Here is a 16038-nt window from a genome sequence, read left to right on the forward strand (position 1 = left end):
GAAGTAGCAATCCAAGAAAATCTCGAATCCCGGTTGTCTTATGCCGTTTACAACAAATGGCTCGGGAAATTCATGGCATGGATAGTCCTCTCCTTCTTTTATAAACTGACCATTAAGCGTAAGAGGGTACTGATCCATTGGAATTGCTTTCTTTTGAATGCGAGTGTCCCTACGTGCTTTCAACTTTTCCTGGGCTCGCTAGAGATCTTTCCGAGTCGGTTCAAAACCAAGTCCGAAAGTATCTAACTTAGGGAGGCCATGTGACTCCAGTGGTTTTGCCATTCCTTTCTTCTTTCCTAAAGTCATCCCAGGGAAGTGTCCTTGTTTCTTCAACATTGCATTGACAAGCATGTTGGAATGGGGGTCATGGCAAAGAGGGGTCCTTTCATCCTCCTGGATTAAGGAGACTTCTTCGTTAAAGCCCCATAGGTCTTCGTCATCTTCGTCGTGCTCCACATTAATAATTGGATTTTCTATAGATTTAATTCTCATTGGCGAAGCATCGATGGTGATTGGAATTCCTCCAACTATAGCTTTCACTTGTTGGTGGAGGGATGAAGGGACAACCTTTAGATCATGAAGCCAAGGGCGTCCCAACAATAAGTTGAATGAAGCTTTGATGTCCACTACTTGGAAAGTAGTAGCATGTTCTATTGCTCCTGCCGTTATATTTAGGGTAATCTTGCCAAGAGCTTGACGACGAGTATTATCGTAGGCTCTTATTCCTTGTGTGGACGGAGTTAAATCTTCATCCCTTATGCCGAGCATCCTCGCAGTTCTAAGTGGAAAGACATTGATAGCCGATCCATTGTCTACAAGAGTCATAGGAACATTCATTCTTTTGCAGACTACCGTGAGGTTTAATGCCTTGTAATGTTTGTCACCTTCTGGGGGTAAATCTTTGTCCGAAAAGGTGATCAAATTAATCGGACTAGGAAGGTCACTTGTGAGGAAGTTGGCTAGTCCCTCAGGAGTAGTGTCAGAATCTATCCCGATTTTATCCAAGGCATTCATTACGGCCAACCTATGCTCTCGAGATGTTGCCAGAAGTTTCCATACATTCATCTCAACTTTTGTCTTCTTAAACTGTTTAACAATGTCATTGTCTTCGATGATAGGTATGGGAACTTGATGTATGGTGGGCATAGGTTGTGTTGAAACGGGAGGTTGCATTCTCCCGGATCTTGTGAGGACATCTATCGATGAATCTTCTTCAGCCCAAATGTCATCTGTGGTGTATGACACAGAAGGTGAAGGTCCTATTATGTCCTTTAGATAGACATCTTCTTCATCATTGTCCCAAACTCCATTAATGGTTGTATCCACCTCTTGTTGAACTTGGACTAGTTTCTTTTCATCAATCATTTTTTGTACCAAATCCTTGAATTTGAAACAGTTTTCTATAGTGTGACCCCCTTATTGATGATACTGACAGTAATATCTATCTGTCCTTTTTAATGACTCGAATGGTCTCGGTTCGAGAGGTTTGATCTCGCCACTCTCGGAGAGCATTTCGAACATTTGCGCATATGGGATCCCAATTGGAGTGTAGATTCTATTGCTCTTCTTGGGTTTTTCAGTGACTTGTAAGGGAAAGTGCTTTGCCTCATAAGTCGTTCTCACTGGTGTGAATTCTCTTTTAGGTTCTTCTTTTGGAAGTGGAAGCTCATCATACTTCTTATGGAGTTCGTTCATAACTTTGAGAGCTTCACGTAGTAATTGCGATGCCTCCTTCATAGACAGTGTGAGCAATTGTATATCTTCCTTATTCGCCGGTTCTGGAAGGCTATCTTTGACATCGAAAAAGATCTCCTCTTCTTTTTCTATGGAACTGATTTCTTCAACAGGTCTAATGAGAGAGGAGGGGTCAACCTCGTTTTCCTCATCAGAGATAGCCAGGGTATGAGCTAGAGGTGCATTGTCGATGCTTGGCTTCTTACTGGCAGGGGGCAACGACAGTTTGTTATTGTCGATTAGGTCTTGGATAGCTTCCTTAAGCTTCCAACAACTTTCAGTGGAATGGCCCCTACCTTGGTGATACTTGCAGTGTGCATTGGGGTTCCAGTTAACCGACCTCTTCTCAACTGGTGGGTCCCCAAATGGTCCAATAGGAGTTATAAGACCTTTTGCATTTAATCAATCAAATGCGGTGTCATAACTCATGCCAATAGGAGTGAAGTTCCTCCTAAATGATTTCTTCTCTCCTTGGTTGTTCATGGCAAGAACTTCTCCTAAATTAAAGGTGCTAACATTATTTGAGTGGGCGGTTTTGGAAGAAGAAGGATTGTCGTTCTTCTTTCCTTTCCAGCCACTGTTCGAGTTATTGCTGGCAGCTTTTGACTTAGCCAAGTCATCTTCAATATTGATCCCAATGTCATAAACGGCCTTGAAGGTATGGAGATTATTTTGATATTTAAGATGCTTGGAATATTTTTCTTGGAGATTTTGATAAACAGTCTCACAGACTCTTTTTCACTTGGCACCTCAATCATCTTAGCTGAGGTTTCTCTCCACTTGTTAAAGAAAGAGGTAAAACCTTCATTCTCTTTTTGTTTGAGGATTTCAAGTTCTCTATGGTTAGTCTCGACTTGAATATTGCACTTGTACCTATCTACGAAAGCGTTTTCTATAGACTCCCAGGTAGAGGTCTTTTCTTTCTCGAGAGAAAAGAACCATTGTTGGCAAACGGTCTCGAGAGATAGTGAGAAAAGAGAAGGGAAGACCTTCTTATCGATACCCTTGATACTCATTATGTTTCAAATGCTCTTAAATGAAAGTAAGGGTTGTCAATTGCTCTGAATTTTGGGATGTCGTTGGCGTTGAACTTCTGCGGAAGAAGATCTTTGTCCACCGAGACCCCTTGTGATGTAAGCTCTTGAAATTTGTAGTCGCTAGACAACTTGATTAAAATCTCTTGCATGAGGTCCATTTGTTGTTGCTTCACGGGATCATCGATCCTAAGTGCGAGAAGCTTCAATGTCTCAGTCACAGTAGCCAGTTGGTTCTTAAGATCATTGACTTCTTCTTGAGTTGCCATTATAACCCTAGCTTTTCTCTTGCGAGCTATAGGTTTGTCGAAAAGTTGGACTTGTACGAAGAGGTTATCTTTGATTAATCGTCCTTCCTTTCTTGACCACACGCTGTAAATTAAACCATTTTGCGTTTTAATTACTTGACTCGAATCATCTTGACTTTATGGTTTATTTTAAGGGAAAAAGAAAAAGAAAAGGGTGCATATTTTTGGCAAAAATAATGTACATATTTTTAGGGAACTAAGTATTATTATTTTTATTGGAGGATTAATATCCGACTTACCCCCCTAAAAAATGACGGAAAAACGCGCACACAAGACTCTCTTAATTATGGTCAAAGTATGTGTATTGGTGTGTGCGTTGAGTGTAAGTGACATGCTTGGACTCTTGTGTAAAACCATGGGACTTAGTGCCTAAACTCGATCATTGACAGCAAAATTAATAAAATTAAATAGAAAACTGTTTAATTAGACCCTAGGTGATGACTCGACCAATAATCCGAACTGTCGGCCAAGCGACAGGACTGGCGTCACACTGTGAAGCTTGGCGCCAGACAACATAGCTGTCGTCAGGCGCTACACTCCCTAGTGTGGCGCTACAGCTCAGACCTTAGCGCCAATATTGGAGCTTCGGTTTGGGACTGTTTTCGGTGTTATTAGTCAACTGGGGCATGCCTAAAGTCGTACTAGGTCAATTCCGATTAAAATATTAGACTTTAATGACTCAAATTAATTAATTAATTAATTAATTAATTAGGCAAAGTTCTTTAAGTCATTAATTTATTTAGTCTCAACACAAGTCAACAAACGGTTAAGAGAAACATAGAATATATATGCACAATCAATAATGCACAATTAGTCAAGTAGGCACAATATGATGCAATGCGTTTGCAACCTAACCATGGCTCTAGTTCTCTAAAGTTCGGGATATGGTTTAGTCAAAGAGGGTCCATGGTTAATTGTTCGGATGCACCGCGCGGAAGCCTAACCGTGAAGGGTTGGCGCGAGTGGATGGGACACCGCGAGTTTTAGAAAAAAACTCGCTTCCATGGTTTGGTGAATTCAACATCTCGGATGTACCCTTTGTTGCACGGAGCGTTCAATCGGGTAGATGGAGCATGAATTCCCAGAGGGTTATGTCCATATGTAGAACAAATATGGGTTTCAGAAAAGTGAGAAAAAATTCAATCAGGAAGTAGGATCGAGCAAACAATACGAAAAATCGGTCGAAATTAGAACGCATATTTCTGGCTCGGTATTGGGGGAAATTGGCGCCAGCAAACAGAGACTGGTGCCAGCTTTTAACTGTAGCGCCTGGCGCCAATACTGGCGTCTGGCGCTACGGCTTAAAGTCTGGTGCCAAGCTCTGGCCCCTGACGCTACTTCCCACATGCCTCGGCAGCTTTCTGTGCTCGATAAAATTTTCCAGTTTCGCGCGGTGTTATTTCAGTCCTAGTTGTGAAAGACGTTTCTCAAATTTATCCTATGTTTTTAACTCATTACGGATGGTCTTTCCAATGAGATCTTTTTTATGCATATGAAAATAATGTTAATCAAACTTACGCATATGAAATACTTAGAACTTTTCGAGTCTCATCCACTCATTCTAAATCGTTGCCGAAACAAATTCAGGAATTAAAATAGAAATCATCCCCAGCGGAGTCGCCAAAAACTGTAGGGAATAATTTCAAGCCTTAAAATCCCACTAGCTTGAACCCCGCTGTGATCATACACTAAAGTACGGTGGCGTCCAAAAGGGAAGAAGATAGAGCAAAAGAGTCTCCAACAAGTTTTTTTAGGAACTTGTAAACCGTTCACGAGGTGAAGGTGATGAGTGACATTTATGTCACTCTTAGGGAGTAGTTTTAGAGTCATTTTCGTGTTTATTTTATCTTATTTTCCCTTTCTTTCTCTTGTTTTCTTTTTAATAAAGTTTCTTGTTTATTTGGTAATTTTGGAGCGTTTTAGTTTATTTTCTTTATTTTATTAGTTTTAGTCTATTTTCGTATTTTATTTTACTTTGTTTGCTTGTATAGTTTTTGTTTTATTTTTATTAGTTTAGTTTTATGTCCCTTATTTTCTATTTTATTTTATTTATTTTATTTTTATTTTGTCTTTTGATAATGCCTCGTGTTTTTGTTGTAGGTCGAGTTTGGTGTTTCGGGTTTTAAATTCGTGTTCGAGTTAAAAGTCCGGGATTTGAGGTGCAAATTTGTTCTAAAGCTGCTGCCCTGTTGCTGCCAGCTTAAACTACACCACACCCCTCCCTTATCCTCCACCACACCAAAACATACAATCCTCTGCTACTGCCCTGCTGCAACCTAATCAACGCACCAGCCCACAACCACCAACAACAGCAACACAACACAGCAACCTGCTTCACCCCACATCAACCAAACCCACACCAATACACCACCAATTTAACCCCTGAACGCAACTCCCCTGCTGCCTCCATAATACACCTCCACTGCCGCAACCAATACACCACCATTCAACCAACCTAACCAACCCGCAACCCCAACTGCAGCAGCAACAGTAGCCGCACCTCAACCACGACGCCTACCACCACCGCAATAAACCTCTTTTAGCCACCCAAAACGGCAGCCCTTCACCACACCTGACCCGCAACTACTCAAACCACCAATCAAGCATTTCGGCCCTCAATTAAGCAAAAATCATATTAAAATTTGATTTTAATCAAGTTCGAGCATACCGTTTGTGGTTCGGTCGAAGTTCGAGTCAGAGACTTTGTGGGTTTCGTTAATCGAAGAGGAGTGGTCGAACATACCCATGGTTCGACCGAACCAACCCCGTAGTTCGACCAAACCAACCCATGGTTCGACCGAACCGCTTCACGAGCTATGCACGCGAGTTTTAATGAAAATTAGACGGCCACGATCTTGGATGCTTGATGAAGATGATGATGATAAGCGGTGATGATTGATTATTTTGATGCGTGGTGATGGTGATCAATGGAGATAGAGCAGCCAATGTAAAGGAGAAGAAGAAGGAAATCGTGGGTCTGATTTGTTTTGGGTGGGAATTGTATTTGTTTTTATTATTTTTCTTTTCTTTTTATTTTTATTTCTTTCTTTTCTTTTAACTTTTTCTTATTTTCTTTCCTTTATTTTTATTTTAGTTTTCTTATTTTATTTTCCTTTTTATTTTTATTTTCTTTTCCTAGTTTTATTAGCTTAGTATAAATACCCAATTTTGGGATAATTAGAAAGACATTCAATAACTATCTATTCATCTCTCTAATTAGTTTTAGGTTAGGTTAGGATTAGTCTTCTTTGGTAGAGAGAGAAAGTGAGGTTTTCTTCATTAGTGAACTTGGATTTTGAAGAAGGAGCTTGTTCAATCCTTTGTAGACCTTCATCTTCAATTAATGAGCAATTTCTTACTCTCTCTCCTCTATTTTTATTTGTTTATTTTGATTATTATTTTAGTTGTTGGTATTGCTTGTTGATCATGTTGATTCTTGATTATTTGTTGATTAATCTTGTTATTTTCATGATTAGTGAGTAATTTCCCCATTAAGGGGATGGTTGTGGTGTAGTTGGACCTTGAGCATGTTCTAGGGTTTAGAATTGATTTATTTGTGATTAAAGTCTTTATATGCTTGATATTCTTTAATCTTCTTGCAAGTGCATATTGTTGGTTGATTAAAGGTGAATCTTTGCTAACAAGAAACGGAAGTTGACTTAGTTAAGGTTCATTACTATCGATTGTTATTTAATAGTACCTCCTAGTATATGGTTCTAATGTGAAAACATAGAGGCTATGTTAGGAGAAGCCAATTGACCCCGGAAGGCGGCTAGATTGGATTCTTAATTTCGATATTCGAGCATGTTTAGTTCATAATTAATTCAATTTCTATGCCTTTGTTTATGTTCAAGTGAATGCTATACCTAAACCATTTCCCTTAATGTTTTATTTCTTATTTTAGCATTTTTAGACTTTAGTTTATCTATCCCCTATTCCGGACTAGCTTAACTGTCGATAACATTTGGTGGTGTTTACCGTTCTCTGTGGTTCGACCCCTATGCTTGCCTTATACTCGTATTAGGTTTGTTTAGGTTGTATAAATTGTATTTGATCTAAGGATAGACAATTGACGACGCGTTTATTGCCTTGTCAGAAGGTTACACCCCTTAGCGATCCAAGAGATCGTCAACTCCATAAGGTCATGAACCAAATAAGGGTTTGGGGATGAAGGTACAAATCCAACCTAAAAGAGATTGAACCTGCCCTAATAATATGCCTCTAATTTATTCTGATCGTATTCATGTGCGCTTTCTGATTAACATACAATCAATAGGATTAACCCTAAACCTGTTTAATCTATGTTGGTTGAATTTAATGCACAAATAAATCTATTATTGGCGATCACTTGAATTATAATCAAAATTAACCCTAACAAGATTATAAATTATCTTATTAAGCGTGATTACAAGTACCAAATTCCTTTTAAGCATGCATAAAAAGGTGTGATCAAGCAATAAATAAAATCATCAAGCAACATAATAATAAATAATATCATGAATAATAATTATAATAATAATAATCATAATCATGTTCATGTTAATATTAAAGCATAATAATAATAGCAAGATCCTAGGCATGATACTAACAAGATTAATAACAAACCCTAGCATGTCACTAAGCAATAAAAATCAAATCTTTAGGCCCTAACATGATACTAACAATCATAAATATTAGGAAGAACATAGGAAGCATCATACTAATCATATTTAATATTAAAAATACCCTAGACATGATACTAGGAATATCATAATAACAATATAAACATGATTTCTACATCATAATATCAATTAAAACCATTAAAGTACTTACTTTGATGCCTCGTACCTCTTTCTAATAACAAAATACACACGTTAGTAACTTCAAGGAAAATAATAATCAAACAATTAAATTAAATAATTGAAATAGAGATTTGGGACCAAACCCTCAGAAATTAAACCTTTCACGTCTAGAGCGAAGGCAACTTTGAATATGGCTAGGTGTTTCTAGATCTTGTGAATGCGGAATTTTGTATGAGAAAGCAAAGTTTAAAGAAAGAATTGAGTGAATGCTAATTAAAACAGATTGTAGAACTTGTGAATGATGAGAATTAATGAATGAATGAATGTAGATGATGAATGAAAACAATTGGTGAATGAAAACTGAGTTTTTAATACGATATTTATAGAGAAAATCAGTCAAAAAGATAAATTAGACAAAACAGAGTCTGACGCTCAGAAAACAGGGCTGGCGCCAGGCACCAACACTAGCGCCAGGCCTGGTTCCAGGCGCCAAGGCCTGGGGTTAGGCGCCAAGCCTGATACCAACGCGTTTTCGAAAATCCGATAAGTTTACCGTACTGGAGGATAAAATAATATAATTTCCTCGAAAATGCTATTAGATTTTGATTAAAACTCTGAAAAGTCAATTTATCAATGCTAATTGAATTAGGAATGAAAAGAACCTTCTAGAAGAATCTAGAAGACTAAAACCATTCCTAATCGCATTAGGAATGATAAATCATATTAGGCCCTCCCCTAGATCATTGGGCCGTACATAAAGCTCAAACCGGGCCCAGTTTGGTAAATTGGCCATAACTTCCTCAATATTCATTGGAATTGGGCTTATAATATATCGTTGGAAAGGTCTTTGTAAGCCCCATCCAACTACACTACTATTGGACCCATATCATGGACCAACCAAACTGGATTGGCTGTTTTTCTTAAAATAAGTTTTCAAAAACAGAAAGTAGAGAAAAGAAATTAACACTTTCCGCAACACTAGACCTTTCCACACTTTCGTTTCATTCGATTATGATTCGACGTGAAAAGTACTCATCACTGGGTTTGGTTTTGGGTAGACACAAATGGGTGTCTACAGGTGTAAATACCCGCAAATGACCCAATTAAATCTTTTAAAACCACTTTCCTTTAGAATTTAATCTTGCTTTCCATATACTAGCAAAATAGGAGTCAATCTTCCTTGATTCTTGATTCAAACCAAGGCATCAAAGTATATCAAGTCATGTACCTAGCAAAAGGCACACAAATATTTCCATGAGAGAAAATCTATTCTAAAAAAGAAAAGAAAATGAAAGCAATAAAGCACGGGTTACTTCCCGAGAAAGGCTTGCTTAAGGTCCAAGATTGACCGCGCTAGTAAAATAGTATTGCAACGTACGCAAGAGCTTGTCAAATGCACTACTAATCATTTCATAAGATAAACGGTAGGTAAATGATAGGATAAGAACGTGCAACAAGATTATTGCAAGCAAATGAGAAGGGAGATGCCAAAAGAAAGAAGAAGAGGGATCAAAAGGAAAAAGAAGAAAATAAGATGAAAAGGGGGAATAAAAGAATGGAAAGAAAATGAAAAAGGCAAATCCTCCTCACTAAAATATTTTTTGGTGGCAATATCACCCTTTTCCTCAACAATAAACAAATGAGGGACATTAAGATCATCATAGACAAGGGGGTCCCCAATATGCTCATTAACAAAGGAAGGGAGGGATATAGGAGTTTAGGAGATGTGGTTGAAATTTCTTGAAAAAGGGACATGACAGGAGGGAATAGGGGCTATGGTCTCACAAATGAACTCTTCCTCACCACCATGCCTCAAATCACCAATAAGAGCATGAAAATCAATAATAGAATCCTCAAAAGAAGAACACTATTGATCATCATCTCCCTCAAACATCCAACTTCCAAGAGGAACTACATAATCCCCTTCACTACAATCATGAACAACAACTCCCTCAACTTCCTTAAAGCCTAAAGTCTCAAAGCCACGCATGAATGGATACAAATTCATTTTAAACTCATCTCTCTCCCATGAAGCATTCTTAATGAACTCACTCAAAAGGTTATGGGTTTTCATTTTACACTAAAATAACACATTGGTCATAACCTCAATCGACTCCAAATACTCATGGATAGAAGAATCACAATCATGCATAAGAGACTCATCAAGATGGGAAGTAGGGTTGAGGTTATCAAAATCAACACTCTCTTCATTATCAACTCCTTCACCATTACTCAAATGCTCACCAATGGGATCCTCACACTCTCTTGGTTGCTCAAATTCATCACCATCATCCTCAACACACACATTAAATTGGGATTTTTCACATACAAGCTCGAAGGATGACAATTGGCTTTCTTATTCTTCTTTTCTTCTCCTTCCCTCCTCAAGACGCTCCTCATTCTTTTTCATTATCTCTAATTGACCTCTCATAGATTGAAGAATCATCTCCTTACTAGGCCCAAGGTCGTTACTAAGCTCAATATGCCCAATTTGAGACTTAAATATATCAACAAGAGATTCAAGAGATGTAGAAGGTTGAGGCTCAACAAGAGAAAAAAAAGTACAACAAAGATTGGAATAATCAACATTAGGATCATGAGCATATACATCGCATTGGGGAGTGGGGGCAAAATCAAACACACGAGATTCATCATTAAGGGAACGAAGCACATCATAAGAAGGCATGGTAAATAATGAAGAATATTGAAACACACCATTAGCATCAATTTGAGCATGCACTTCATCATCATGAACAAAAGGGGAAATAGAGTTGAAATCATGTGTTCTAGGTTCACTTAAGGGATCATGTGACAAATCATGGGAATTCATGCTAATATTAGAAGAAGCAAGACATTGCACATAAATATTAGAAACATGATTACCCCTATTATAGACATCCCTAGCAAACCAAACATAAAAATCCCAAGCATCATCAAATGGCAATGCTCTAAATTCATCATTATGCATGCATTCAACTTCATCCCTAGTTTGCTCATTCAAACCAAAATAACAAATCTCACAAGCCTCCCAAAGACTACAACAATTATAGTCCAAAAATCCCTCAAGTCTAATCAAATATTCACAAAAAGGCTCATTATCATATTGAGGAAACGAGAGATATGCCATTTTTATACAAAACAACAAAAATCAAATAAAAGAAAAGTATAAACAAAGACCTAGACACAAGCAATCAAAACCACTCAAACATAGACATCGTTCCCCGGCAATGGCGCCATTTTGATGAGTGGAAAACTAGGTCGTTATCTAATCTTCCCTCGGTCAAACTAAATTTATAAACACTTAACAAACCTAAATAGGAGTATAGAGGCAAGTCAAAGGTTGAACCCAAAGGAACGGTAATGTTCAAGCACTTTCAATTATGCGCCTAAGCTAGGTCAAAATCGAAGGTAAGATGTAACACTAACAACAAACAAAACAAGCAACCAAAAAAAAAAAAACACTAGGAACGGGGATCAACAAGTAATCATGTCAATAGCAACAACTTGGGAAGATCATGCCAATCAAAGATTGTGAAGACTAATGATAAGAACAATCGATTGGAATCAAAGAGTTATCTCCTAATTGTTAGGTTAGGGTTCACTACTAATAGCAAACTAAGAGAATCACAATCCAAACCAATCAATAATTGTAATTCCTTAATCAATGGGTCATGTCATTAGCAATTACAATGCAATCTAGCATAATTCTCAAGGCCTAATCGAATTACACACATGCAAACTTCATTAATCACTTTAATCTCAACAATCAATCAACACAATTCCCAAATTAATCACAATCAATCAATCATACAAGTTTCACCGAATTCGTAGCCAAACAACTATTCAAGAATCATCATCTATCAAGTAAAAACTAATGAAATCAAGAATCAACAAAATATCAAGAATAATTACACTATCAAGAATCAAACATCAAATTTAAACCAAACAAACATGAAATTGAACAAAGAATTAAAGATAAGATAGAGTGAGAAATGCTCATTGATTGATTAAGAAGATCTTCAATACAATTGTCACCATTGGATCTTCAATCTCTTAAACAACCATTGAAATCCCTCAATTTTCTCTCTAAAAATTCCTAAACTATCCCTAAAAACTAGAGAGAGAAGCTCTCAAACTAACCTATGATATGAGAGAGAAAGTCTCCAAGCTAATCTAAAAATCGTCCTCAAAAATAGAAATGACAAGGCTAATTTATAATAAAACGAGCGAAGGAAAATAGGGTAGGCCGTGCGCACGCAGCAACTCTCCGTGCGCGCGCACAGTAGGCCACAAAAGATCTGTGCGCACGCACCAACCAGGCTGCGCGCGCGCACAGTTGGGTTTGCGCGCACCACCTATGCCGCGCGCGCGGACCTCTGCTTAGTGCTCGTGGCCTTGCTTCCTTCGCTTGCTCGATCGATCTCCGCGCTCTAGAGAATCCCTATCATTGGTACACTTGAGGCGATGCTCGTGAGAAGGGAAGCTCCTTTGTATTCCAAGCACTTGAACATTCCAAGCCAAAGCATTGCTTCCAAGGTCCTTGTGCTTGCGGAGCTAGCTTGAATTGCATGTTTGGATTCCAGAACTTAGCTCCATCAACCTCCTTGAATGCGCTCGAGCTTCCTCCTTGATAATTAAACCCCGAGAAACTCGACACACCTACAAAACAAGTCAAAGAAACGGAGAATCGAGAGAAAAAGCCGAGAAATGAATAAAATAATAAGAAAACCATTTAAAGCACGCATTTCTCTAAACAAACACAAAAACACGCAAATCAAGCATTATTCCCTAAAAACACGACATAAAAGACTAAAAGAGATCATAAAAAAAGGAAGAAAACCTAGCCTAAGAGTGCCATAAATGGAACGCATCACAGACCTAGTAGTAGAACGCGGTAAGCCACCCATAAATAAGTCCTTGAAATATGCAGGGATCCAAAGATGTTTAATCTTGAACATGTATGCAAACCAATAACAAGGCCAAATTTCTTCATAACACTGTTCCAACCATCAAGAAATACATGGGGATCAATTTCTCTATCCCAAACTACTGCACTTAGCATTTTTAAGAAGTTGGTTTCATTACAAAACTGAGTTCCAACCTTTTCAGGTACCTTCCTCATTATGTGCCACATACATAACCTGTGTTTAGTCTTGGTAAAAACCTTTTTTATGGCAATACCCATTGCAGGGTCTTGATCAGTGATTATACAAGAGGGTTTCCTTCCCATACACTTCAAAAAAGTTTGAAATAGCCACACAAAAGATTCTATATCTTCTTTAGATAATAAAGCAGCACAAAATGTAACACATCTCTTATGATTATCAACTCCAGTAAAAGGACAAAAAACCAGTGAATATTTATTTGTATCATAGGTAGAATCAAAAGATAGAGAATCCCCAAACAATTGATAATCTCTTCTACCAATAGCATCAGCCCAAAAAACACGAGTCAAGTTCCTGCTTTCAATCAACACAGTAATCAAAATAATAACCCCCCTTTACTGGTTTTCACTTTTTGTTAAAGGCTTTGAACAAACATTGCACCATCAGCATTAGAGATATAAACTTTCAAGTCCCTAGAAAATTTTTTGAAATCATTTTTATTGCCCCTGACATTTTGAAACCCACCACAAAGTTCTTTCATGATCCTATAAGACATAACAACCCCTATATTTAACTTTGAGTTGTCAAAAATAAACTTTTTATGCGCAAAATTTAAACCAACTTCATGTTAGTAACCTGCCTAGTAATAGGTGTAGAAAAAGGGTGAGAATGAGACTCGTAAAAACAATAAAACATATACTTTCCACCAGTTAATGACTCAATGTAAAAAGTAAATTTTAAAAAACAAGTTATACTACTTGATTAATAACAACAAGCCATATACCAACTATATGCACAACATCTACCATGAATTCCGTAACTGTAAAACCATAAAATAGAAATTAAAAAACCTAAATCGCAAAAATAAAACCCAAAATCAAACACTAAATTGTATAAAATAATTCAAAGAACAATAATAAGTAAAAGTTGATAAAATTTACAATAAAAAACCTCGAAAAACTCGTAATAAGATAAACAATGAAATCAAAATAAACAACAAAAATACAAATATAATTAGAAAATTAATGAATGAAAAAAATCGAAGAATGAAAAATAACTGCAGATCAAAATCGAAGAAGTGAAGAATGAAGCTCGAACTAAATCGTAACGAAGAATACGAATCCAGAGAGAGAAAATGAAGCGAAGAGAGAGAAAAACAAGGAAGGTCATTCAAAGTGGCAAAATTACCAAAATTTCATTACTGAAATGAAAAATGCGGGTGAAGCAAGGGTTGTTGGATTGAGAGTGATCAACGCTACAAATTAGTTCTTAGTTCCTATTATAGACTTAGGTTCTCACATTATCCCAATATATATATATATATATATATATATATATATATATATATAGCGTCTAATGTTCATATTTACTATATTTAAACTACTTATAAATAAATTTGATGTTCTTATCAAAGTCTTTTGCTCATTCTCATGTAGATACATAGGCAACATAGCCATATTAATAAATAGATGTATGTTTCGAATTTTTAGTAGATGTTTATACAGATATTATTGCAATTGTTCAATTCCATAAATTAAATGCACGGTCAAGATATTTGTTAATTTTCGTTTGAATTTCATACTAATATTTAAATAGATGTTCATTCTTGTATTGAAATATGTTCATCTAAAATGGATGCATGTTCATTGTCATATTTATACATGTACATCAAGTATTGAGTTATGGATATATTAACTATACAGGCAAATCAATAGCTACAAGAGAATAAACTTATATTGCACAACCTATAGTGTTTACTTGATGAAATACAAAAAATTCGTTTGAATCAAATTATTTTTGTAATTCTTGTGTTATATGACTTGGCTGTTTGATTAAGCTCGTTATTTGCTTGTTGAACTAATTGATCGTAAGTTACGACAATCAATTTTTGATCAAATCAATACACAAAAATCTCTGCAATTCATAAATATATTTAAAGCATGCAAATGTAGCAATTCTACCGAAAACTATTTTGTGAACAACGGAGAAGTAGAAAGTGGCAGTGAGATCAAAAGAGATGTAAGATGGAGATCAAGTTAGGTTGTCTTGTAGTTTGAAGGTGAAAGAAATTAAAAACAACAAAGATACATCGTCGTTTGCATGGGGGTGCAGGGATTTCATCCTAGACTAGAGTCTAGGTAAAAATTAAGTGTGCAATCGCACAGCGCTCCTCAATTTATGAGGTCCAAAAAACAAAACAAAAAAAAAAACCGCTTTAATCAAAGCCTAAATGGAAAAAAGAGGTCCCTCATTTTTAATAGCTAAACTACTTCTCTCTCTTCTAAAACAAGTTACAAGTAGTTGCATCATTCATAGCATGATATCCTCGAAAATATCAATTCGTCTTCCTTTCCTTTTGAGCAAGACTGTCATTTATTATTTTTAAGCCCATTAATTATTTAATTAAGTAATTAATCTCTTTCCTTTCTAGGAGTAGTAAACAACTAAACACTATTGATTTTCATTTTCTTTGTTTAAATATTACTTGATTTTCTTTTAAGATTGAATATTTCTTGATTAAATATCTCTAAATTGTGTTTTGGTTTCCTATGTTAAATTATTCAAATTTCCATTTTTTCACACTAATAAATGATATAATGAGGTTTAATTATTAAAAAAAATGAAAATTTATCAAAGAAAAGACTTCTAATTTCTAGCAATTTAACTAATTCCTTCAGTTTTTGTTGAAAATTCCTAAAGAAAGAATTAAAAAAAAAAAGTGAGAATTTTCTAATGTTAACTTGCGTGTGGCCCAAGCATTGCCCCGGAGTCTTAATTTAAGTAAGAAGTTTTATTTTTTTGGACTTGGAAGATAGAGTTGACATTATTCCCTTGTAACGAACTTGAAGGTCATTGAACAACCTTAAATTTTTTTGTTAGATTGTATAGTGTATGAAAGCTTCACTTTAAAATTGATTGTTGAATCTTGTAAAGACATTGACTTTGTAACAGAATTTAGATATTTTTTTTTAAGGAAATACATAGTTTTACCAAAAGAGTTAATAGTGTGAAATCAATTTTTTTTTTCTTCATGAATTCTTCCCAAAAAAAAAAAAAAAAAAAAAATTCATGGATA

The sequence above is a fragment of the Chenopodium album genome, chromosome 3 (genome assembly GCF_948465745.1).
Source record: "Chenopodium album chromosome 3, dcCheAlbu1.1, whole genome shotgun sequence".
Lineage (NCBI taxonomy): Eukaryota > Viridiplantae > Streptophyta > Magnoliopsida > Caryophyllales > Amaranthaceae > Chenopodium > Chenopodium album.